Source organism: Notamacropus eugenii, chromosome 5 (assembly GCF_028372415.1).
Source record: "Notamacropus eugenii isolate mMacEug1 chromosome 5, mMacEug1.pri_v2, whole genome shotgun sequence".
Classification (NCBI taxonomy): Eukaryota; Metazoa; Chordata; class Mammalia; order Diprotodontia; family Macropodidae; genus Notamacropus; species Notamacropus eugenii.
The window spans coordinates 299,108,135-299,132,234 of NC_092876.1; the positions used below are offsets into that span (position 1 = coordinate 299,108,135).

Below are 24,100 nucleotides of genomic sequence, written 5' to 3' on the forward strand. Positions count from 1 at the left end.
ATTATTCTGAACAGGCATCCGTAGGATTCACCAGATTACCAAAGGGTTCCATGATGGAAAAATGGTCAGAGCCCTTCCTCTAGAGCAGGGGTGGGGAACTTGTGGCCTCGAGGCCACATGGGGCTCTCTTTGACCAAATCCACACCTCACAACAAATTTGTTCTGTGAAATTTGGATTTGGTCAAAGGGCCACATCTGAGGATCTAGAGGGTCACATGTAGCCTTGAGGTCACGTGGGTCTCCTCCCCTACTCTAGGGGCTTTGCTCAAGAAGGTAAAATGAGTGGCAGTAGGATAGCCCAGCTCTCTCTCTGACAACTACTCCAGGAAGTACTTTAAAAGAACAACCACTGCTACCAACCACTAACCAAGAAATTCGAGAAGAAACTACAGTAAGTGTATTTTTTCCAGTACAGGTCCACACAAAGAGACAGCACAAGCCTGAGGACTCCTGGTGTAGCTCACTGGAGCCTTTGAGCTCCAGGTCTAAAGGCAGGCTAGGGAAGCTTAGGAACTGGAGTTAAGGAGATACTTTGAAATGCAAACAAAGAAATCAAAGAGGAACCTAGAAAGGTAGGTATATTTGAGCAATTGGAAGAGACTATATACTAATGAAATACTTACATTTGAACAGGGGAGAAGAAACAAGAGCCCCCTCAGGGATCTAGTGCCTTCAGGAGTCAGAGAGGTAATAATTAAGACAGTGGGCTTGGGAGCAACTTTGTTATTTTCTAATTATCTTAAAAGGAGAAAGAAATATACTACAGAAGAAAGAGGGAGAAAGTAGTGGGATAGGATGGGGGAGAGAAATCAGTAGAGAAATATTGCTGTGGTCACCATAATACACAATAAATTTAGATGATTTAAAATATAAAAAAAAGATGGAGATGTCAAAAAGCAGAACTACAGCAAAAAAAAAAAGTCATTAAAAAGTTTGTGGGAGGGGAGTAAATATGAGGAAATTGAAGATAAAAGAAGAAAAAGAAAGGGGTCAGGGGACTGGTTGAAGGTTTGAAAGTCAATTTGGTATTTTTGAGAAGTATTACATATTGTGAATCTGGAACTACCTAGAGTAACTTGTTTCCCTGTGTTAGTATCTTTGAAGACCACAACTGTGACAATATTTCCATAATGGTAACAGTAGTTGAGAGTCAGTCTTACCATTATCAGCTTTTTGCCAAATACATATTTATACTCTTTATTTACTGACATATTCTGCAAATGAATTTTAAGTTGTCGCTGTGAACAAACTCATTTGTGACCTTTGCTATAAAAAACAACTTGATTAGACCTTTAACAGAGAAACTTTCAACTAAGATTTTTTTCTCTGCAGTTAAACTAATCCCCTTCTCACTTTAGCTACATTGATTTGTTTGTGGTTGGACTTCATGGATTTATTGCCCAAGAATCTAATCTTCAGAATCTTCAAAATCTGACCGTGCTAAATTACAAAATCCTTTGTAAGGAATTTACTGACTCCATTCAGTGGTTTGGATTTTATTCAGTGTTTCAATGTCTGGAAAAAGACCATTGTGGTCATATAAAACTTGCTTATCGCTTAAAGGTGCTACTTGTGAGTACATCAAAGATCTTAGCATAGAATCTCCATGCATTGGAATTTTCATGTTGAGTTTGGCACTCACTAAAGAATCCATATGCCTGATTTTCTTGATTTCTTTGCAAGAATACGATGTGATTATACCACTTATCCTTTAGTGAATCAAGGTAAGCAAAAGTCTTCAGATTATAGTAAATGCTGATTACAAAATCACCCACAAATGAGTAGCTAATACTATTACTCTTTAGTTTTGTATAGTGCTCCAAGTTCATAGAGGGCAACTTCTATCTTTGATATGATTTTCACCCCAAATTGAGAACTGGTTGCTGAGGTAGAAAGATGGGAATCTTTGTGAGAAATGACCAGTTATAAATTGTGATAAAAGAGAGAGAAACCAGGCATAACCGGACACTCACCATAGATTTTAGAGGCGTATATTTCAATGAATTTAGAAGAAGCGGGATCCCAATGGACTAAAATTCTGCAAGAGACATGAACCCAGAGAAAAAACGGAAGTTTCTATGAATGAAATTCTAAAAACAGAAAGAAAAACAATTCTGAGGAAGAGGAAAAGAATTTAAAGAGATTGATTTGGCTGCACTGTAAACTCATCAAATTTTAAATTTAACAATTTCAAATTTTGTACAAATTTTTAAAATTATGCAAATTTTAAACAGATATGGATAGAAGATGAAATTGAGGATGAGTCAAAGAGAATAAATACAAGATGTTATAGTCTTGTAAAAGTGATCGAGATTAGAGACAGAATTGTTAGTGCAAGAAAAAAATTTCCTATTTTTAAGCCATATTGAGGGAAAGATGATGATTAAAGGAGAGACTGGTGCTCATTATTGATGGGAGAATAATAATAAATGATGGAGAGAATGACGAGGCCCTCAACTCCTATTTTTGCTTCTCTTTTCTCTAACGACAATAATAGTCTTTGGACTGCAGAGAACAAAACAATGAGTAAAGGAAGTTGCTGCTCAACATAAATGTTGGTGTTGATCCTTCATTTGACATCCATAAATTGGATTTAATGAAACAGAGTTGCACAAAGTCATCAGTTTCACTGTCCCAGAATTATTAAAGTCCAATAGCAGGACAAAAGTCAAGAGGACTGGTGATGGCCTGTGATACAGTGGATGACCTTGATATCTATAATGTCTGATCAAGCTCTAAGCACTCCACAGTACCTGCTTCCTCTGCTTTTATGGCCATAGGAACAAATTGTTCTTATTTGCTAATTCCATTGGAAGAAATCTTCATGTGCTTGGGGTGGACATCCCCCTAACTCACCTACAGATGTGAGGCGCATCAGTTACCCTCAACCTGGTTTAGCCTGTCTGCCAAGGCAGTGTTACTGAGTGTAGCCACTGTACATACTACAGCTTGTTGAAGCCACAGGTGAGAGTTGGGTGAATCAGGTGAACACTGATGGTGGATGAGCAGCCCTGAAAAGTGCTTGGCAAGCCCTCACATGAGAAGTGCTAGTCTTCCTTGAATACCCCAGGGTCTTACCCTGACCAAGATAAAAAAAAACATAGTAAAAGATTACCTAATTGACTTTAATTGATTCAAGTTACCAAGTCCAGAGGAAATATATAATCAAGTGTGTTCGTCCTTTGTTGCTGAAGAAGACCATGCCATCAGAGGAATAATGATGTGACTTGCACTTGACTTTGTTTTGAGTGAGGGAGGGCTGTGCAGGTCACCAGCCTCACTTCTCCAGAGCCATCTGAATCCAGTGACCAGATATTCATCAGGATGACTGGAGGTGACCCAGGATGAGGCAATTGTGGTTAAATGACTTGCCCAAGGTCACACAACTAGTGAGTGTCAAGTGTCTGAGATGAGATTTGAACTCAGGTCCTCCTGACTCCTGCACTGGTGCTCTACCCACTGCACCACCTAGCTTCCCCACATACCCAAGTACTGAAAAAAGGAAAGAGAAGGGGGAAAAGGACAAGCAATTTATTAAATAACTACTATATCCAAGGCACTGTGCTAAGAGCTTTACAAATATTGTCTTATTCTTTCAACAGCATTGAAACTTACATGGTATTATTACCCCCATTACATAATTGAGGAAACTGAGGTAGATATAGTTACTGAGCTACTGTCATTGATCTTTGAAATACACACTTGAGGTTGGGGACCATTTCTCTTTTTGGTTTTGATATCCCCTTAAAGCTTAGCACAATGCTTTGCACATAATAGGTACCATATTTGTTGAATTAAATCATGAAAGAATGGGAGAGCTATCACAGGTTTGGAAAAGAGGGAAGAGCATGGAGTCTGTAGAACAATAGTCAAGAAATGTTACTTTTATTACCAGCAAAATCTTGAATATATGTTGTGGAGATGGTTAACCTTTGATAGCTTGTTTTCTAAACATCTGGAAAGTAAAGTGGTGATCACAACAGGTGAGCATCGCTTCAGGGAGAACAGCATATGCCAGACAAACCTCATGTCTTTTTTCGACAGGATGGTAGATCAGGGAAATATATAGTTTATCATGATTTTAATAAACCATTTGATAAAATTTCTCATAACATCTATATGAAGATGGAGAGATGTATAGAGAATTGAATTAGGAATTGGTTGAATGAGTGGACCTAAAGAAAAGTCATTTAGGATTTGAAGTCAGCTTGGAATGGGATCACTAGTAGAATATCTCAAGGATTTATGCTTCACCCTGTGCTGTTTAACATTTTTATTGATGACTTAGATAGTGGCATAGATGGACTATATTTCAAGTAGCAGATGATATAAAGTTGGGAGGAATATGTTGGTCAGGAGGATGAATCTAATAATGTAAAATTTAATAGGCATAAATATAAAGCTTTGTGAAAAAAAAGGAAAAAATATACTTCACAAGTGAAGGAAATGTAGCTAGACAGTTTGCTTGAAAAAGATTTGAGGGTTTTAGTGGATGGCCATTTCAATGTGCATCAAAAAAAGCTAATGCTATCTTAGCCTACACTGAGAAAAACACTATATCCAAGGCTAGGGAGATGTTGGTCTTATGGTATTCTACCTTGGTGAGACAATCCCTGGGATACTGTGGTCAGTCCTGAACTACCATATTTTAAGAAGGACATTGATAAGCTAGAGAACATCCAGAGGGAGGCAATCAGATTAGTGAAGGGTCTTGAAATAATATTATAGTTGAAATACCTGAGGATATTTAGGCTCTAAAAGAAAAGGCTTAGGATGACATGTTAGCTATCTTCCAAAGATTTGAAGGGCTGGCATATGGAAGAGAGATTACATTTGTTCTGCTTAGGCAGAGTAGGGAACTTGAGGCAATAACACGGAACTGAAGAGGCAAAAATTTAGGCTTGATGTCAATGGAGTTGTTGGTGGGGAATTTCTTTCCCCTTAAATGTAGTTGTTAGGGGAATTTCTTTCTTCACCTGTCTAATTGATCCAATTCTTGAAAGTAAAGAGCAGATAAATATGATAACAAGGTATTACTTTGTTAATGAATGTTTCTATACCCTATTATTCTTTTACAAAATATGGAAAAGTTACTCTGATTGAATTGGAAGAAGATCTTGGCATTGACTGATTGAAGATTGACCATGCCAATGGAGGCCTTTAAAGAGCTAAGCCCATCAAGCCTCAGACACAGTTCAGAAATCCAGGCATAAGTGAATTGTATCTGGCAGAGAGCAAAGAAACACTATTTCCAAGGAGACACGATTCACAGAAAGCAACAGCATCCAAGGCAAAAAACAGTATGAAGGAGTATGGCTCCTGGGAGGAGAAAAGAAAGATAGACTTTGGATTCCAAAGAAAACTAGCCTTGACAGCTAAGAGTCAAGTGGTGCAGAGAAATAGGCTGAGAGACATCAGCAGAGTCCTCTGCTCAGCAGAAATGCTGCACTTAGAGAGAAGCAGTGTGAAGACTCCATGAAAAGGGGAAGGTATTGGTAGCCTGAAGTCTGGTGAGCTGCTTTGGCTGCATAAGTTCCTTACGTGTGTGTCTCACTTACTCGTAGTCTGTCCCTAGTCTTCAACTGGTGTTGTTTGTATTTATGGAATTATAGGGGAATGTTTTATAGTTACTCTTCCTGCTATATCATCTTAGCAAATGTCTATATTTTGAATTAGTTGTGTTTACTATCCACTAGTTAAGCACACTGATGGAGGCTCAAGGGTTATTGTTTTAGAAGTGTGAGACTACTTTGAACCTACCAGAACAGGCACCCGTTTGGGGACCTGACCTGTAAACCCATGGGTGCTGATTTGGGGAGGTAGCCCCAAAGGAGTACTGAATAAGGGGAAACAATCTTAACAGTTACTCAAAGCTGGATAGACTGTCTTGAGAAGAAGTGCGTTTTCCCTCAATAAAAGTCTTTAGGCAAAGCCTGGATGACTACTTGTTATGCATGTTATAGGGAGGATTCTTGTTTAGATTCAGATTGGACTAGATGGCCTCTTGGGACCCTTGTAACCGAGATTCTGCAATTCTGTATTTGTCAGTTTATATCTCCAGAGACTATAACAGGTGTAGATACTGACTGAGTGAAAAATAGTCACGTAATCTCTTCAGCTCATTTTCTGGCAGTTATTTGCAAAGTCCTGTAATCTCCATATACTTTTCTAGGCCCAGAGGTGTGCTTTGAATGATCAAATGCCATAGCAGTAGCAATGGAAGTTGGATTGTGCCTAAAGTTGGAATTCTGTCCTCCTCTCTCCAGTCTTCAAATCTCAGCATTTTTATCCTCTCTCTGTTGTATTCCTTTAGTCATAGTAGAAGATATATTTTTATTCTTCATTAAGGCTAACCTTTTTACCTGTGTACTTGATCGCATTCCCTGCTGTAATCTCCACGGTCCTTGCTGTCCTTTCTCCTGCATCTGCTGCCATTTCCTTATAATTGACTTCTTTCCAACTGGCTAGAAACATGTTCAGGCCTTTCCAATCCACCTCCTTTCCCACCCCAATCTCTTCCCTTGGCCCTTCTAGATATTTGGCTACCATCTTTCTTCTTTGTCTCCCAAACTTCTTGAAAATGTTTCAATTCTTTACTATTCAATCTGTAGCTTCCTTTAATCGGACTTCTTTTCTCACCCCTCTACTACTCTCTGTTGGTCTTTCTAGGGTTGCCTCCTAGTCACCAAGTCTAATGGCTTTCTTTTTTCAGTCCTCATTTTCACTGACCACACTGCCATTTCAAACACTATTGATTACCCTATCTTATTGGCTGCTTCCTCCTCCTCAATTTCAGAAATATCACTCTCTTTGCTTTATTCCGTTGTTTGCAACCACTTCTTTTGTATTTCTTCCAGTTCCTTATTCTCTTCTCATCACTTAATATGGATATTCTCTAAGGATCTGGCCTTATCTTGATTCTCCTTTATATATTTTCTCCTGAAGAGAATTTTCATTCATTTTTTTCATTCATTTCATTCAATTTTTATTCATTCCCAGGGCTTCAGCCACCTCTATATAGATGACATGTAGATCTATACTTGCAGTCATGATAGCTCTTATAAGTTCCAGACTTAAACTGCTAAAAGTCTTTAGGGCATCCACATCTGGATATTTCAATTGGCACCTCAAACTCAACATAACCAGAAATTTTAGTGATTAAAGTGGAACTCTCACATTTGAGTCACCTCATTATTGGATATAATGAAGGAAGAAGAGGCAAAGGCAATGAAGAAAATAAAGATGGAAACATCTGAATTTGAAAAAAACACACACAAATTATGTCAAAGACTACTAATAATATTCAATAATAGTAGCCAACATTTATGCGATACTTACTATGTACTAGAAACCAGGTTAAGCACTTTATGATGATTATTTCAAATTATCCTCATCACGTTGGATGGTTTTTCTATTTTTGTGGTGGAGAAATTGAGGCAAACAGAGGCTGAGTTGCTCAGGGTCACACAGCTAGTAAGTGTCAGAGATAGGATTTGAATTCAGGTCTTCCTGACTCCGGGCCTGGAGCTCAATTCACTGTGTTACCTTGCTGACACTCAGAAACTGATATCAAGTGTCTTAAAGTTTGGAAGGTCACAGGAATGGAACACATGCTAAACAAAGCTTTTACTAGAACAGAAGATATCTGTTACTGATGCTGTATGTCTGTTTTATTATCTACATATTAAAGCTTCATATAATACATCATGTCACTTAATCAAGTGCTTAGTAATCATCTACTGTTCATAGGTATTAGGGTTATAAGACACATGAGCTGAGTATGAGCAGGGAGTAACATGTAAACAGCCTAGGAAGACAGGCTAGAGACTTATTGGAAAGTGATAATGAGAAGAATTTATATTTTATCATAAAGAGAATAAGAATTCACTGAAAGGAACAGAACTGAATTTTAGGAATATCAATTTGTAAGTAATATGGAAGATGGACTGTCCAAGTGAGGGATGATGAGCATCTGAACTAGGGTGGTTGTGGTTTAAGTAAATAGAAGGAGATAGAAGCAAGGGATGTTAGGGTGGTAGAGTATATAAGATTTGATAATCAATTGATATAGAGTGTGAAGATGGAAGAGTTGAGGATGACTGCTAGGTTGGGAACCTGGGTTACTAGAAGAATGGTGGTATCTTTAATAGATGTAGGGAAGTTTGGAAGAGAGGTAGGTTTAGAGGCAAAGATAGTGTTTTGTTTTGGATATGTTGTGTTTGAAATGCCAATGGAATACTCGAATGGTTGTATTTAATGGTTGTATTTAAGCAGGCACTTGGAGATGAGTACTAGAGAGATGAGATAAGAGATGAGTACTAGATATATAGATCTGAGGGTGATCTGCATATAGGTGCAAATTTTCATGGGAGTTTACAGAGAGGGAGAGGGAAAGGGGTGGGGGGAGAGACAGAGATAGACAGAGACAGAGAGAGAGAAGACACAGAGAGAGAGAGAAACAGAGAGACAGAGACAGAGAAAGGAGAGAGGAGACCTGGAGTATATACAGTCATGGGGGCAGGACATGGGCAACAGTTCTGTAAAGACTTGAGAAGGAACTGTCAGAGAGTCATGGCCAAGTAGTGTCATGAAAACTTGAGTGGGACAGTAAGAAGAAACAGCATCGGTGCTGCAGAGGAGTTGAGAAGGATGGAGATTGAGGAAAAAATAATTGTATTTAGCAAGAAATGGATCATTAGCAACCTTAGAGGGAGTGGTTTCAGTTGAATGTTGGGAACAGAAACCAAATTATTTAACACATCAAAGGTTTCTTTGATGAAAACATAAGAAGGAAATGTTTAGCCTTTCATAGACTCTTTTCCACACCAGACCACATCCTCATGGTCACACAACTGGCCAAGAGGTATAGGGGATTGAAGATCCTGTTGTGTTTATTGTTGTTGATGTCATGGACACACTCTCACATGTTCCTAAATACAGCCTACTTGTCGTTAAACCTCACATCCAGACTCAACCCATCCAACCCCTATAGAGAGATTATTGGAGAGTGCAGAATGATGCCAATCATATCTATATCCATTAGGTCTTGGCCATCACAGGTCCTAAAATGCTAGAATTAATCCATGAGGATGAATCCTTCCTTAAAGTACCTATGCCCTCAGTCTTAGGGCTGAAAGTATCAGCAGAACATGGCAGCCTCCACCTAGCCTAAGTACCCCCTTTTTCTACTTTCCCAGACTTTCCAGAGTACCCCAATCAGACAGTTCAATATATACTCTCAAAAGCCAAGGAGTCACCTTCAAATACATACCACTGACCCACACTCTCTGAATTACTAATTTCTTTTTCTCTCTGACAACACAAATCATTCCAGACCTGACCCTCATGCTTTAGTTATAGTCAGTCCTTTACACACTAAGTCCTCCTCTGATTTCCTCTCCTGCATACTCTCACCAACATCGGGAGAATATTCTTTATAACTACTAAGGGCAGCTATGGAACCTCACAGGGTCCAGATATGACTGCTACCTCTTCTAAGTCCATCAATTGATTTTTAAAAAAATATTTGACTTGGGAGAACAAAAGCTAGCCTTGAAAGTTCTCCTCAAATATGATGTCTCTCATACTTTTTAAAAGCATACAATACCCTTTTTGCAGATAGACTACAGAGATTACTCTGTTCAAGATTCCCTAGAATACCGACATCAAAGGGATTGTAAAGCAGGCAGCCACTTTAATAGCAGTAGTAGCAAAACCCTCACATTTCTATGAACCCATAAAGTTTGCAAAGCCAAGCCAGTGCTTTGGAAATTGTTCTGTACAGAGTCCAAACAAAGCTTGAATCAGTGCTGTGTGTTAGTAAGAGTGCAAGATTTGGAAACTGAGGATGGAGGTTTGAGTCAACTTAATACCTGTGTAAGCCTGTCAAGGTCACAACTTCTCTAGCTTTAAGATTCCTCATCTATAAAAGTAAAGAGTCAGACTAAAGTCTCTTGGAGTTCTGACTAGATAATCCTATGATTTTGACTAATAGTTACTAGCTGTGTTACTATGGATAAATCACTTTTCTGAACCTGTTTCCTTTTCTGTAAAAAGCTTGAATACTAATACTTTCACTACTTTCTTTATAGAATTTTTTTGAGTAAAGCATTCTGGAAACCTTGAGACAGTGGATAAAATGTTTCCTTCTACAGGACATCTTTCTCAATCCCTCTTAAGTTTAGTGATTTTCCTCTGTTGTTTTTCTCTGATTTATCCCATACAGTTGTTTGTGTGTTGTCCCCCTAATTAGACTACAAACTCCATAAGGGAAGGACAATTTTTTGCTTTTTTGGGGTGGTAATGTAAATGCTTAGCACAGTGAACAGCACACAGGAGGTACTTAAATGCTATTGACTTGACTTGTATGAAAAATACACATTTCTATGACATTTAACTGAATAGGTAGCCTGAATTAATTCATTAATTTAAGAAACACTTAATTCCAACTATGTGCAGAACACAGTGCTAAACACACAGAAATAAAAAGTTTAGGTAAGATAAATCCTTGTCCTCCTGGGGCTTATGTAGATCATGGAAAGATGTTGAAGAGGGATAATAAGATGATCCTAGAATTGTATAGAAGTAGGACACTGATTGGTCTGCCAATTTTGGGAAAAATATTTAGAAAACTTTTCAGTGCCTTTAATGAAATCAGAGTTCTTGCTGCTATAAAAACCCATCTCTTTAACAATATTCTTCTGATGAAACTAAATATCTGTGTACCATGGAACACCATTATCCAGAATCTGAATGACCAACAACTCAAAGGGCAATAATGACACATAGTAAGCATAAGTAGGCTATGGTGGGTCCACTTAGGTGGATTTAAGGAAAACTGGAAACAAGCATTTCACAAAGTAAATATAAGTAAAGGTGTTTTTTTAAACAATTAGAGCTATCCAACAATGGAATGAGCTGTTTTATAAGACAATGAGTTCCCATCATTGGAAAGTATTTGAGAAGGGACTGGCAAGCTACTTCTCAGAGATATTGTGGAAAGGATTTCTTGATCAAATTTTTATTGCTATCTTTTTTTTTTAATAGCAACTACATTTCCCAAAGTATCCCTCCACCCTCAGAGCCACACCTTACAAACAAAGTAAAAAAAGAGAAAAAATTAGTTGAACACAATTTACCAACAAAATTCTGATGTATGAAGTGTTACATACCCATAGTCCCCCTATTTTATAGAAGGTATTCTTCATTGACTAAGAGCTAGACAAGCAACCTCTAAGGTCCCTCCAGCTCTAATATTCTATGATCCCAGAACTAGAATTCTTAGTTCCTTATTCCAGACTTGTGATTTCATTTGGGTAGGGAGCTCTTTGGGGAGGAAACTACCTTCATCAGTGTAAATAGACAGAATTGTACAATTATTTATAGTCTGAGTTGCCTGAGATACTAAGGGTTTGTGACTTGCCCAGGATCACATAACTAGTATGTTACCTAAACTCAGGTCTTCTAAATTCCAAGGTCAGCTCTTCATCCCCTAGACATTCTATATCTCAGTTATTACAGCATGTAATTAAGAAATTGTCTGGCAATAAAAATGAACTATTGTAACAGTTTTTCAGTAAGTATAATAAATTATTACAATATTTAATTTTTATTAATTGACATAAGAAAATGTGACACATGTCACAGATACTATGGCACACAGGGTCCAGCTCAATATATTCATGGGCCATAGTTCTCTTGTCTTGTCTCCTGACTGGGTCCAGATTCCTGGACTCTGGGACAGTGGAAGCTTGTAGCTGTTATACACTGGCAGGGGGAAGGGCAAGGACCATGGTTCTGAAATCATAAGGAAATGTGGAGAAACACGGTCACAAGCTAAATTAGAGATGAAAGGATAGCAAAGTAGAACTACAGACAGGGGCAGGTAGGCACCTGGCACCTAGCTGGATCAGTGAAGTGATTCTCACCTTACAGCCATCAATACCTTGCTCATAATTGCAGAACCTAGATAAGGCATTTATCCAGAAACCAATTCTGGTTTCCTCCCCCCATTCACACTAGATGGCATAGTGAGCTAGCTGACCAAAGCTGTGCATCCTGGTTTGAACTCCTGCCCAGCAAAATAGCAGCAAAATCTCTACCCAGTGTGCTAATGTCAGTGCCTACTTTCAAGAGTGCTTTGCATGATGTTTCAAAGAAAAATATTATTCGCTCAATTTTCAATTCAACAGAGATTTCTTAAGTGACTTGTTTAATATCTCCAAGTTAGGCTCAGGGTACAAAGATAAAGTGATATAATCCCTACATTCAAGGAGATTATGTATTATTAAAAGGAATTAAAAGTAAAACCATTTTGTATTCTGTACCAAGTATATTAGACTATAAGCATGTTATAGGGGTGGGAAACCTGTAGCCTTGATGTCACATGTGGCCTTCTAGGTCCTTGGGCATGGTCTTTGGCCTGAGTTTTACAGAACAAATCCTTTTATTAAGAGGGTTTGTTCTGTGAGGTTTAGATTCAGTCAAACGGTCACACTGGAGGACCTAGAGGGCCACATGGGGTCTTGGGATCACAGATTCCCCACCCCTGATATGTGCATACAGTTCTCAAGTCAGAAAGACTTGGAGCTGAGCCTAACTTCTATCACCTAGTAACCATGTAATCTAGGGCAAATTAGTTTAACATCTCTGAGTCCTAAGCAGGATTGCATCTGAACTCCTTGAAAGCAAGAATTTTTTTCCATTCCCTGTAGCCGCAGGGGCTAGCATAGTGCCTGGCACATGGCAGATCCCTAACAGGGAAAAAACAAGAGAGCAAGCATGTGTTAAGCACCTACTATGTGCCAAGCATACTAGTGCCAAGTACTAAATGATTTCCAAACATCTCATTTGATTCTCACAACAACCCTAGGAGGCAGGTGCTATTATAATTTCCATTTTATAACTGAGGAAACTGAGGAAAAAGAGGTTAAGTGACTTACCCAGGGTACATAGCTACTACATGTCCAGTGGATTTGAATTCAGGTCTGACTCTAAGCCTGGAGCTCTATTTGTTGATTGATTGACTGAAGGTGTTTCCATATTGATAAAACCACAAGTCTTTGACATATATTAGCCTAAATCAGTTTTTAAAAGGTACCCTAGTGATACCTCACATTTCCATAATGTTTACACTAAACTTTCAACACAATAACCCTGTGAGGTGGGTAATTATAATCCCCCTTTTTTTGGTAAGGCAATCAGGGTTAAGCCACTTGCCCAGGATCATATAGCTAGTAAGGGCAAGTATCATGTTCTCCTGACTCTAGGGTAGGTGCTCTTCCCACTGCACCAGTTAGCTGCCCCTATAATCCCCTTCTTATATATGAATAGACTGAAGTTTAGAGACATATGACTTGTGCAGGACCCAGGCTCAAATCTAAGAGTATCAGGAAGGCCCTTGGTGTTGTGTTTATCTTCCTTCACCCATCACTGAACTAAATATCATAGGAAAATTATATCATAAAAAGTCCCATATCTTTGGAAAACTGAAAAATTTTCCTTAGTTTTCCCCACCCATCTTTCCCTAGGGATTATTGCTAGAAACTGGAGGGTGAGATTAGAAAGTGAAGAGCCCATGCAAATGGCCAGAAGTGTGGCCTTTAAGGTACAAGAAGAGCCAGGAGGATGTTTTTGATCTTTGAGAGAACTCTTGTATGTGGCCCATGGTTGAATGAATTGTAGAACAAGAGAAGGCTTCAGAAACAGAGGCATGCTGGTCTGGGGCTGTGTTTTGCAAAGGTCTGTCAAAACAGAGATCCTGAAACTATTTCCCCTACAGAGAACTGGCTCATTGGGAAAAAGAGTGGCTTACACCATTTTCTAGGAGCTGAAGAAAACTTCTTCTTGTTGTTCAGTTGTTTGTCAGCCATGTCTGACTCTTGGTGGCACCATCTGGGGTTTCCTTGGCAAAGATATTAGAGTGGTTTGCCCATTCCTTCTCCAACTCATTTTACAGATGAGAAAACTGAGGCAAACAGGGTTGAGAGGCTTGCCCTGGGTCACACAGCTACTAAGTGTCTGAGGCCAGATTTGAACTCAGGAAGGGGTCTTCCTGACTCCAGGTCTAGAAATCTATCCACTGTGCCCCTTAGCTGCCCCATGCAGAAGAAAACTACATGCTGGAGAAGTTGTGTGAAAGGCAAAGCACTGCAGGATAGTGTAGCATAGATGACAGGGGCTGACTATCTGCTTGAGAACTGGGTTGGAAGTTGGGGAGGGTGAGGAGGAGGAGGGAAAGCCAACAAGTGTCCACCTTAGAAGGTCAACAGGAGACAATGACTGAGAAGCCACTCTAGAAAACTGTAGCTACAACTCTGTAGTTTGATTTACCCACTAGTCCTGCTCCTTTTTTCTTTCCTTCCTTTTCTCTCCCTCCTTCCTCTCCTCCCTCTCTTCATTCCTTCATTTTCTTCCCTCCTCTTTCCTTTCCTCCCTTCTTTCCTCCCTTCCTTCCTACCTTTCTCCCAGTCTTAGATTTGAGTCTTGGCTTGGACATTTATGACCTGTATGACTGTGGGTAGGTCCTTTTATCTCTCTACGTTTCAACGTCTCCATCTTTAAAAAAGTGATAATAGTTACAATTTCTTATTTACTGAGCTGATACGAGGAAAGGGCTTTGTACAATTTAAAGGCAAACCATCATTACTGTACTTGAACAAGATTGTGTTAATCACCCAAACCCCATCATCATTGATTCGCTTTCTTATAGGGTTGTTTTGCCAGCCTCTCCTTCTAGAGGCCAGCCCTGAAGTCTGGGTTGCATTCCTCTCAGTTGACAGGCCTCAAGATCTTTTCTCTAATTAAATCCTTGCTACACATAGAATATTTACTATCCATATAAATTATTTGCATTGTGAGTGTGTTTGGTTTGTTCATATGTACACTCTTTAGTTCTGGGAACACTTAAGAACCAAGTGTTACACTGCCTTCCTGTTTCCATTTTGTGCTAGCCAATCTTCTGAAGTTTTCTTCATTCAGTACTGAGGAAAAGCACAAGCAGAAGGTGCTGTTTATTTTTGAGAAGAGGGCATAAAAATAAGATGGTCATCAATGCTAGTTATTTGAATGGACCACTAATACCTGGAGTCTGTGGTAGGACTTTGGTATTGGAGCATCTGCATTCATATTCTATCTGTGCTCCTTGATACCTGTGTGACCTGCAGATAGTTATTTAACTTCCCTCACTTTCAGGTTCCTTATCAGCAAAATACAGGATCAGGGTGAGTGATGGTCTGGATTGCACCTGAGATCTCTGCCCACTCTAGTTCTGTGATTCAATAATTAGAGCTGACATTTGCATTATGTTTTAAAGTATGAAAAGCATGCTTTATATCTATATCTCGTATGAGATTCACAATAAAAGGAAAGACTACAAATGTTATTCGTGGAAGCTTGGAGTAGTAGATAGAATACTTCTGATGAAGAATCAGAAAGACCTGAGTTTGACTCTGATCCGGCTTATAGCCCTAACCTCTCTAAGCTTTGATTTCCTGATTCTTTTTATTTTTTAATATTTTTTGTTAATTTAAGTTCCAAGTTTGTTACACTGAGTTCCACCCTCCCTCCCAACACCTCATTAGAGAAGGCCAACATTTGACAGATATATATATATATATGAACCTATACATTACATAGTTCCACATATCCGTTCTTTCTCCGAAGGTGGATAGCATCTTCCTTCCTTCCTGTGTAGTTGATTTGAATATTCATATAACTCAGAATATTTTAATCACATTTACTCTCTGGGCAATATTGTTATATAACTGTATGCAACATTTTCTTGGTTCTGCTTTTTTCACTTTTCATTTTAGAACATATAAGTTCTTTTCCTTTTTCCCTGATAATCTCGGGAAACAGACCCAATAGTGGTACTGCTGGGTTAAAGGGTATACATAGCTTTATAACTCTTTGGACATCATTCCAGATTGCTTTGCAAAATGATTGGATCAGTTTACAATTTTACCAACAGTGTACTGGTGACTCATTTTTTCTGCATGCCCTCTAACATTTGTCCTTTTCCCCTTCTATTATCTTAGCTAATCTGATAGGTGTGAGATGGCATCACAAAGTTGTTTTAATTTTCTTTTCTCTAATCAATAATAATTTAGAGCATTTTTTCATATAACTAAACAGTGAATTCTTATCCCAAAAGTTTAAATCTTTACCTTTGTCAAATACAAATATACTATAATCATTTACTACTTTTACTGCATGTCTACTCTGTTCCACTGATCCACCTTTCTGTTTCTTAGCCTGTACTAGATAGTTTTGAAAATTGCTGCCTTATAATATAGTTTAAGAGCTAACATTGCTAGACCTCCTTCATTCACACTTTTTATTAACTCCTTTTGATATTCTTGACCTTTTGTTCTTCCAAATTAATTTTGTTATTTTTTTCCTAACACAATATTTTTTGGTGATTTAATTGGAATGCTACTGCATGAGCAGATTAATTTAGATAGAATTGTCATTTTTATCATATTGGCTTTATTATTTGACATTTGGCTTGGCTTGGCTCACCCTTGAACAATTACTATTTCTTCAGTTATTTAAATCTTACTTTATCTGTATAAAAAGCATTTTATAATTATGTTCATATAATTTCTGGGTTTGTATGGCAGGTATACTTCCAGGTATTTTATCTTGTCTACAATTATTTTAAATGCACTGTTTCTTCTTATAGGTCTTCTTTGGTGATATATAGAAATGCAGATGATTTATGTGGGTTTACTTTATATCCTGCTACTTTGCTAGAATTATTGTTTCAGCTAGCTTTTGAGTTGAATCTATATGATTTTCCAACTATTCCATCATATCATCTGCAATTGCCTCATTGCCCATTCTAACTTTTTAAATTTTTATTCTTTTATGGCTATTGCTAGCATTTCTGGTAATATTGAATAATATTGGTGAAACTAGGCATTCTTGTTTCACACCTGATTTTCCTGGGAAGGCATCTAGCTTACCCCTGTTACAGATAATGCTTGCTGTTGGTTTTAGGTAGATATTGCTTATAATTTTAAGGAAATATCCATTTACACCTATGCTTTCAAGTGTTTTTAATTAGTGCCGTATTTTATCAAAAGCTTTTTCTGCATGTATTGATATAATCATGTGATTTTTGTTACTTTTGTTTTTGATATAAGCAATTATATTAATAATTTTCTGTATATTGAACCAGCCCTGCATTACTGTTATAAATCTCATAATATATAATCTTTGTGATGTATTATTGTAGTCTCCTAGCTAGTATTTTATTTAGGATTTTTGCATTACTCTTCATTAGCGAAATTGGTCTATAACGTTTTTCTTTGTTTTTACTCTTCCCATTTTAAGTATCAGCACCATATTTGTTTCATAAAAAGAATTTTGTAGGACTCTTTGTCTATTATTCCAAATAATTCATTTAATATTGTAATTAGTTTATCTTTAAATGTTTGGCAATATTCACTTGTAAATCCATCTGGTCTTGATGCTTTTTTCTTAGGAAGCTCATTTACGGCCTGTTCAATTTCTTTTTCTAGAATGTGTTTTGTAAATGACATATTGTTGGTGACTGTTTTTTGATCCATTCTACTATCCATTTCTGTTTTATGGATGAGTTCATCCTATTCACATTCAAAGTTATAAGTACTAGTTGTGTATTTCCCTTCATCCTATTGTCCTTATGGTTTATCCTTTCTCTCTCTCTCTCTCTCCCTCTCTCTCTCTCTCTGTCTCTCACCTCCTCTCTCTCTTTACCCTATCTCTCCTTAGAAATACAATTTACTTCCTACCTCTTGGTCCCTAATCCACCCACCCTTCTAAATGTCCCTCCCTTATCTTATCCCTTTGCCCTCCTATTTCTTAATCTGCATACCCTTCTAAGAGTCTCTCCCTTATCCTATCTTCTTATCCTCCTGCTTCTCTGTAAATTAAGAAGACTTTTATACCATACCAAATGTATATTATTCCCTCTTTAACCTAGTTCCAATGAGAATAAGGTTTCTGCACCACCTGACCTTCATCCTATCCTCCCCTCTACTGCAACAAATTTTCCATTTATGCCTCTTTTGTATAAGATAATTTGCTCCATTTTATCTTTTTCTACTCAATTTTACTTTTTATGATCATCCCATCCTAATCAATTCAATCCTAAGCCCTCTGTCTATGTAACTACCTTAGTAATGATAACATTCTTAAGAGTTACGAATATCATTTTCCCATAAAAGAAGTAAAAAGTTTAATTTTATTAAATCCCTTATAAGTAGACTTTCATGTTTACCTTCTTATATTTCTCCTAATTTAGGTAAGTCAAATTTTCAGTTCAGTTCTGGTCTTTTTCTCAAGAATACCTGAAAATCTTTTAGTTCATTAAATATCCATCTTTCCCTTGCAGATTTATACTTAGTTTTACTGGGTAGGTTATTCTTGGTTGCAAACCCAGCTTCTTTGCTCTTTGGGATATTATTTCCATGCCCATTGGTCTTTTAATGTTAGAAGCTGCTAAATCTTTATTATCTTGACTGTAGCTCCTCTGTATTTTAATTGTTTCTTTCTAGTTGCTTGAAATATTTTCTCCTTGACCTGGGAGCTTTGATACTTAGCTATGATGTTCCCATGAGTTTTCATTTTAGTATCTCTTTCAGTTTTTATTTTACCCTCTAGTTCTAGAACTTCAAGGCAATTTTCCTTAATAATTTCTTGATGTGTAATGTTTAGACTCTTTTTTAAAAATCATAACTTTCATGTAGTCTGAGAATTCTTACATTATCTTTCTTCAATCTGTTTTCCAGATCAGTTGTTTTTCTAATGAGATGTTTCACATTCTGTTCTTTTTTCATTCTTTTGATTGTATTTTATTTTCTCTTGAAGTTTTAGGAAGTCATTTAAGCTTCACCTTGCTCAATTCTAATTTTTAAGGAATTACTTTCTTCAGTAAGTTTTTGGATCTCTTTTTTCCCCCAATTGGTTGACTTCCTTTTCATAATATTCTTGCTTTTCTTGCATTACTCATTTCTTTTCCCAACTTTCTCCGAATCTCTATTTGATTTTTAAAGTCTTTTTAAAGCTCTTTCAAGTGCTCTTTTTGAACTTGTGACCATGTTATATTTTTCTTCGAAGTTTTATAAGAAGCTGTTTTGTCTTCTGAGTTTGAACCCTGATTTTCTCTACCACTATGATAGCTATCTATGATTGGGTTCTTTTTCTGTTTTTTACCGATTTTAATGGCCTATCTCTTAGCTGTTAACTTTATGTTAGTGTTGGCCTCTGCTACTGGGGTATGGGGCATAATATCTCCAGCTTCAGGTTTTTTTTTTTTTTTTTTTTTACTATTGTCTTCTGAACTCTATCTGGGGGCCTTTGACCTCTTAGTTCTTCCAGTGTTCTATAATCCAAGGCTAAGTGTGGCCATTGGTTCCCTGGATCATACCTTGGTCTATCAGTGATCTCATATACTCCTCTCCTCCCCTGAGCTGGGACCAGGGCCCCCAGAACCACTGCCTTCACAAATGCTGTTGCTTCCTGATGTCCCTCAGGCAGTTGCAAACATCAGCTCCTTCCTCTGCACTAGAGCTGAAACGAGGAACTCCACCTTCCAGGGAGTAGCTACAACCACCAGGACCCCCACCCCTCTAAGACTGCACTCAGTACTCCTCCTCACCTACAGACACATCCTGGGATCATGTCTATCAATGCTCCTGGTCTTTCTGTCCAGCACCAGTGGAGGGCCCTCACAATCTTCCATTAATCAGCCATCCAACCCCTATACAGTTCATGGGGAAAGTTCTAGAACGTAAGGCTGTTGCTGCCCATAGGACTTACTGTTTGTTGACTTGGAGATATCTGCACTTCAGTCATGCCAGACCAACCCACCCCCCCAGTCTTTCCCAGACCTCTCAAGTTGTCTTAGGCTGGATGACTGCTTTACCCGGACTTTTTATTATTTCAGCCACTCTAAAATTTACTTTGAGGTATTATTTTAAGTTGTTTGTGGAGGAATTTGGGAGGGCTAGGTAGTTTCTTGCCTCATTCTTCCATATTCTCACAATGACTAATTTCATTAGTTTTAAAATGGGGAAAACAGCACCACTTGCATACAGTTTTCATGAGGATCAAATGAGCAAAGAGTGTAAAGCCCTTTGTAAACCTTGAAATACTCTATAAAGGTTAGCTATTATTTTCTCCATTTTACAGATTAGGAGACCAAGTCTCAGAAAGGTGAAGTGACTAGCCTAGAAACACAAATCTAGTGTCAGAGGCAGTATTGGAAAAATAATTGTAGCTAGCATTTAAATAATGCTTTTAAAGTTTGCAGAGTGCTTTGCAATTATTATAGCATTGGATCCTGATGACAGCCCTGGGAGGTAGGTGCTATTATTATCCCCATTTCAAGAATGAGGAAATAGAGGCTGATATAGATTAAGTGACTTGCCCAGTATTACACAGCCAGTAGGTATCTGAGGTAGGAGTATGAACTCAATCCTTCTTGACCAGAAGTCTACCACTCTTACCCATTGTACCAGCTGCCACTTAGATTTTCCTAACTCCAAGTCTCGCATATGTAACATGATCAGATAACTTGTCCAGGATAATCTAGTTTAGACTCCTTCTTCCCTGACATCCCTGATTTTTGAAACTTACCAAGGCCCCATTATTTTATTTTGCTCTTTCTTCCTGGTCCCTCCCCTTTATTCTATCTAATCCAATCTAATTCAACAAGGATTTATTAAACATCTATTATATGAAAGGTATTGTGCCAGATAGGGATGCTCCTTTCATCTCAAAAGTTAAATTTACTTACTAAAATATAATCTTCACAAAGCCCAGAATTGTTACTTAATTCTTAAGTAGAGTCAGGGCTAATTCTGGCAATCAACAGTGTTGCACCACAGCAGTGACAGTGGTAATTGGGTGCCAGCCATGGTTGGTCTGAGTTACCCATTCTTGGTGCTACTGTTATTGGTGGCATTGTATGAGCCCTGGGTGGGGGAGCCCAGAAGAAAGAGAATTTATTTGCTGAAAAATTGTGACAACTAAAGGACTAGAGATTTAGGCATTTACTTGTCTGAATGAGGGGGGATAAATTCAGGAGATATGGGAGGGTACCACTTTAGAACTATTCCATAACTGTGAGGCAGCTAGGTGGTACAGTGGGTAGATGTCTGGGGCCCTGGTCATGAAGACCTGAGTTCAAATCTTCTTCAGACCCCTACTAGCAATGTGACCCTGGGCAAATCACTTACTTCTGTCTGCCTCAGTTTCCTCAGCTATGAAATGGGTATAATAATAACACCTACCTCCCAGGGTTGTTGTGAGGGTCATACTTGTCAAGTTAATACTTGTAAAGTGCTTAGCATAGTGCTGGCACACAGTAGGCATTATATAAATGCTAGCTATGATGATGATGATGATGTTCATTCAATGTTTGACAGCCTCAGAGACAATGTCCTGTATATAGACAAGTTAATGATGAATAAAAGATGCTGGCAAACCCCTGGAGGAACTCCTCTATCTTCTCCAACACATTCTTCTGCAGTGCAGGGGATACTGATGAGAGGATAGATGTTTTTCAACAGCTCAGCATGAATTCTGCTCCCAAGTTAATGAATTTTCTTCCGAAAAGAAAGCTCAAGAAAGACAATACTTCAGATCTGCAAAGAGCTAGGTTTGCAACAGGAAAGCTAGCTGTGTAGGTTGCTGACAAGGAGGGACATGTACTCCTAACCCCTTTGGTACCATGGCCTTGGTCCTGTTGGTTTCTCTTGTTGGAAGCTTACTATACTTGAGAAGGAACAACTTTGAATTTATTATAAGGTTGACTAGGCTGTGACTTCTCCTTGTGTAGTCTTTGCTATGACATCTGGAAAAATTGTTTCCAGGGATCTCCATATGCTTAGAAGAATTCTTGGAATGGACAATGATTTTTGTACATAGGAGTCATCAGGTGCAGTCTTCCCCGGGTTCTTTCAAGTCCCAGATAAAGTCTTAACTTCTGCAAGAAGCCTTTCCCTGTTCTTAATCTAAGTGCCTCTCCTTTCAGGTTATTTTCAATTTCTCTTGTATATCTTGTTTGTGCATAGTCACTTGCATGTTATCTCCTTCATTAGACTATGAGCAGGGACTGGTTTTTTACCTTTCTTTGTATCCTCAGCATTTAGCACAAATTAAGTAATTAATAAATGCTTGTTCCTTTGACTTGACTAGTACCTAAAGAACAATGTCACCATTAACGCAGGGTAGCTGTAAGAAGGTTACAGCTTAACATCAAGGGAGAATTGTGTTTAGATGGCAGAATGGAAGCAATGAGATAACTAACCAGAAATGAAAGTGGGTAGGTCTAATAGTGAGAAAAGAAACAGTGTGTAGACAGATAGCCTCTTGCTTATATTGGTAATTGTGGAGTATTGAGAGAGCTGGAGGAAGTCACCTCTCTTCCATGTTGAGGGTGCTCCCTGTGGATGATTTGTGGTAGTACATGGACAATGTCAAACTGGATAAAAAGGAGTGGATTAGTTGCCATTTGCATTGTTGGAGCAAGTAAACATATTGATAATAATTGCTAGCATTTATATAGTGCTTCAAAATTTACAAATTGTTTTATATATGCCATCTCATTTGATCCTCACAATAAACCCATGATAGGGATAGAGCCAAGAGGGCAGAGTAACAGCACAGACTTTCTAGAGTGCTTATGCCAAGCTCAGCCAAATGCTTGTAAAAATGGCTCTAAACAAATTCTGGAGCTGCAGAACCCACAGAATGATAGAGTGAAACAAATCTCCAGTCCAAGATAGCCTAGAAGTGTCTATTGTGCCACGCAGAGAGCAGAGCACAATCCATTGTGGGCCATGAGTGCACAGAGGGGACCTGAACAGGCCTTGGGAAGATTGAATCTTTCAAACCTGTGGTGATTTCCAGACTTCATGTCCCCAAAATGCTGAGGATAAATTGGAAGGTCAGTGGGAAAAGCCTGTAGGACCAGTGCAGGAGAGAGGAGTGGTCCAGGCCCCAGCCCCAGGGCAGCAGAGGGGGAGGAGGAACCTGTGGCAGCCACAGCAGCAGCAGGGGCAGCTGCAGCCACTGTTTCTGAAGCTCTAGGCCTACGGATGGTGGGGGGATTGAGGAACTGATAGTATACCTCCACTGGAAGAAGAGAACTACCTTGACAAAGAGCTCAAAAGTCAAATAAATGACTGGGGAAATGAACAAAAACCAGAAAAAGAATCAGACTGTAGAATCTTACTTTGGTGACAAAGAAGACCAAAGCAGGCAAACAGAAGAAAACAAAGTCAAAACTCCTACATCCAAAGCCTCCAAGAAAGATATGAATTGGTCTCAGGCCATAGAAGAACTCAAAAAGGATTTTGAAAATCAAGTAAGAGAAGTAGAGCAAAAATTGAGAAGAGAAATGAGAGTGATGCAAGAAAATTATGAAAAACAGGCCAATTGCTTGCTTAAGGAGACCCCCCAAAATACTGAAGAAAATAGCGCTTTAAAAAATAGACTAACCCAAATGGCAAAAGTGATTCAAAAAGCCAAGGAGAAGAAGAATGCCCTAAAAAGCAGAAGTGGTCAGATGGAAAAAGAGATCCAAAAGCTCACTGAAGAAAATAATTCTTTAAAGTTTAGAATGGAGCAGATGGAAGCTAATGACTTTATGAAAAATCAAAAAATTATAAGACAAAACCAAAGGAATGAAAAATAGCAGATGATATGAAATATCTCACTGGAAAAACAACTGGCCTGGAAAATAGATCTAGGAGAGAAAATTTAAAAATTATGGGGCTACCTGAAAGCCATGATCAAAAAAAAAGCCTGGACATCATCTTTCATGAAATTATTAAGGAAAACTGCCCTCATATTCTAGAACTAGAGGGTAAAATAAATAATGAAAGAATCCACCAATCATCTCCTGAAAGAGATACCAAAAGAAAAACTCCTAGAAATATTTTAGTCAAATTCCAGAGTTCCCAGGTCAAGGAGAAAATATTGCAAGCAGTCAGAAAGAAACAATTTGAGTATTGTGGAAATACAATCAGGATAACACAAGAGCTAGCAGCTTCTACATTAAGGGATTGAAGGACTTAGAATATGATATTCCAGAAATCAAAGGACC

The 24,100-nt window shown here is 38.2% G+C and overlaps 1 pseudogene; it reads left to right on the top strand.

Annotated features, from left to right (window-relative positions):
* The window catches only part of LOC140507887 (dolichyl-diphosphooligosaccharide--protein glycosyltransferase subunit TUSC3 pseudogene), a 60,739-nt pseudogene extending 36,945 nt beyond the window's left edge, over positions 1–23,794 (top strand).
* The last annotated feature ends 306 nt before the right edge of the window (positions 23,795–24,100 follow it).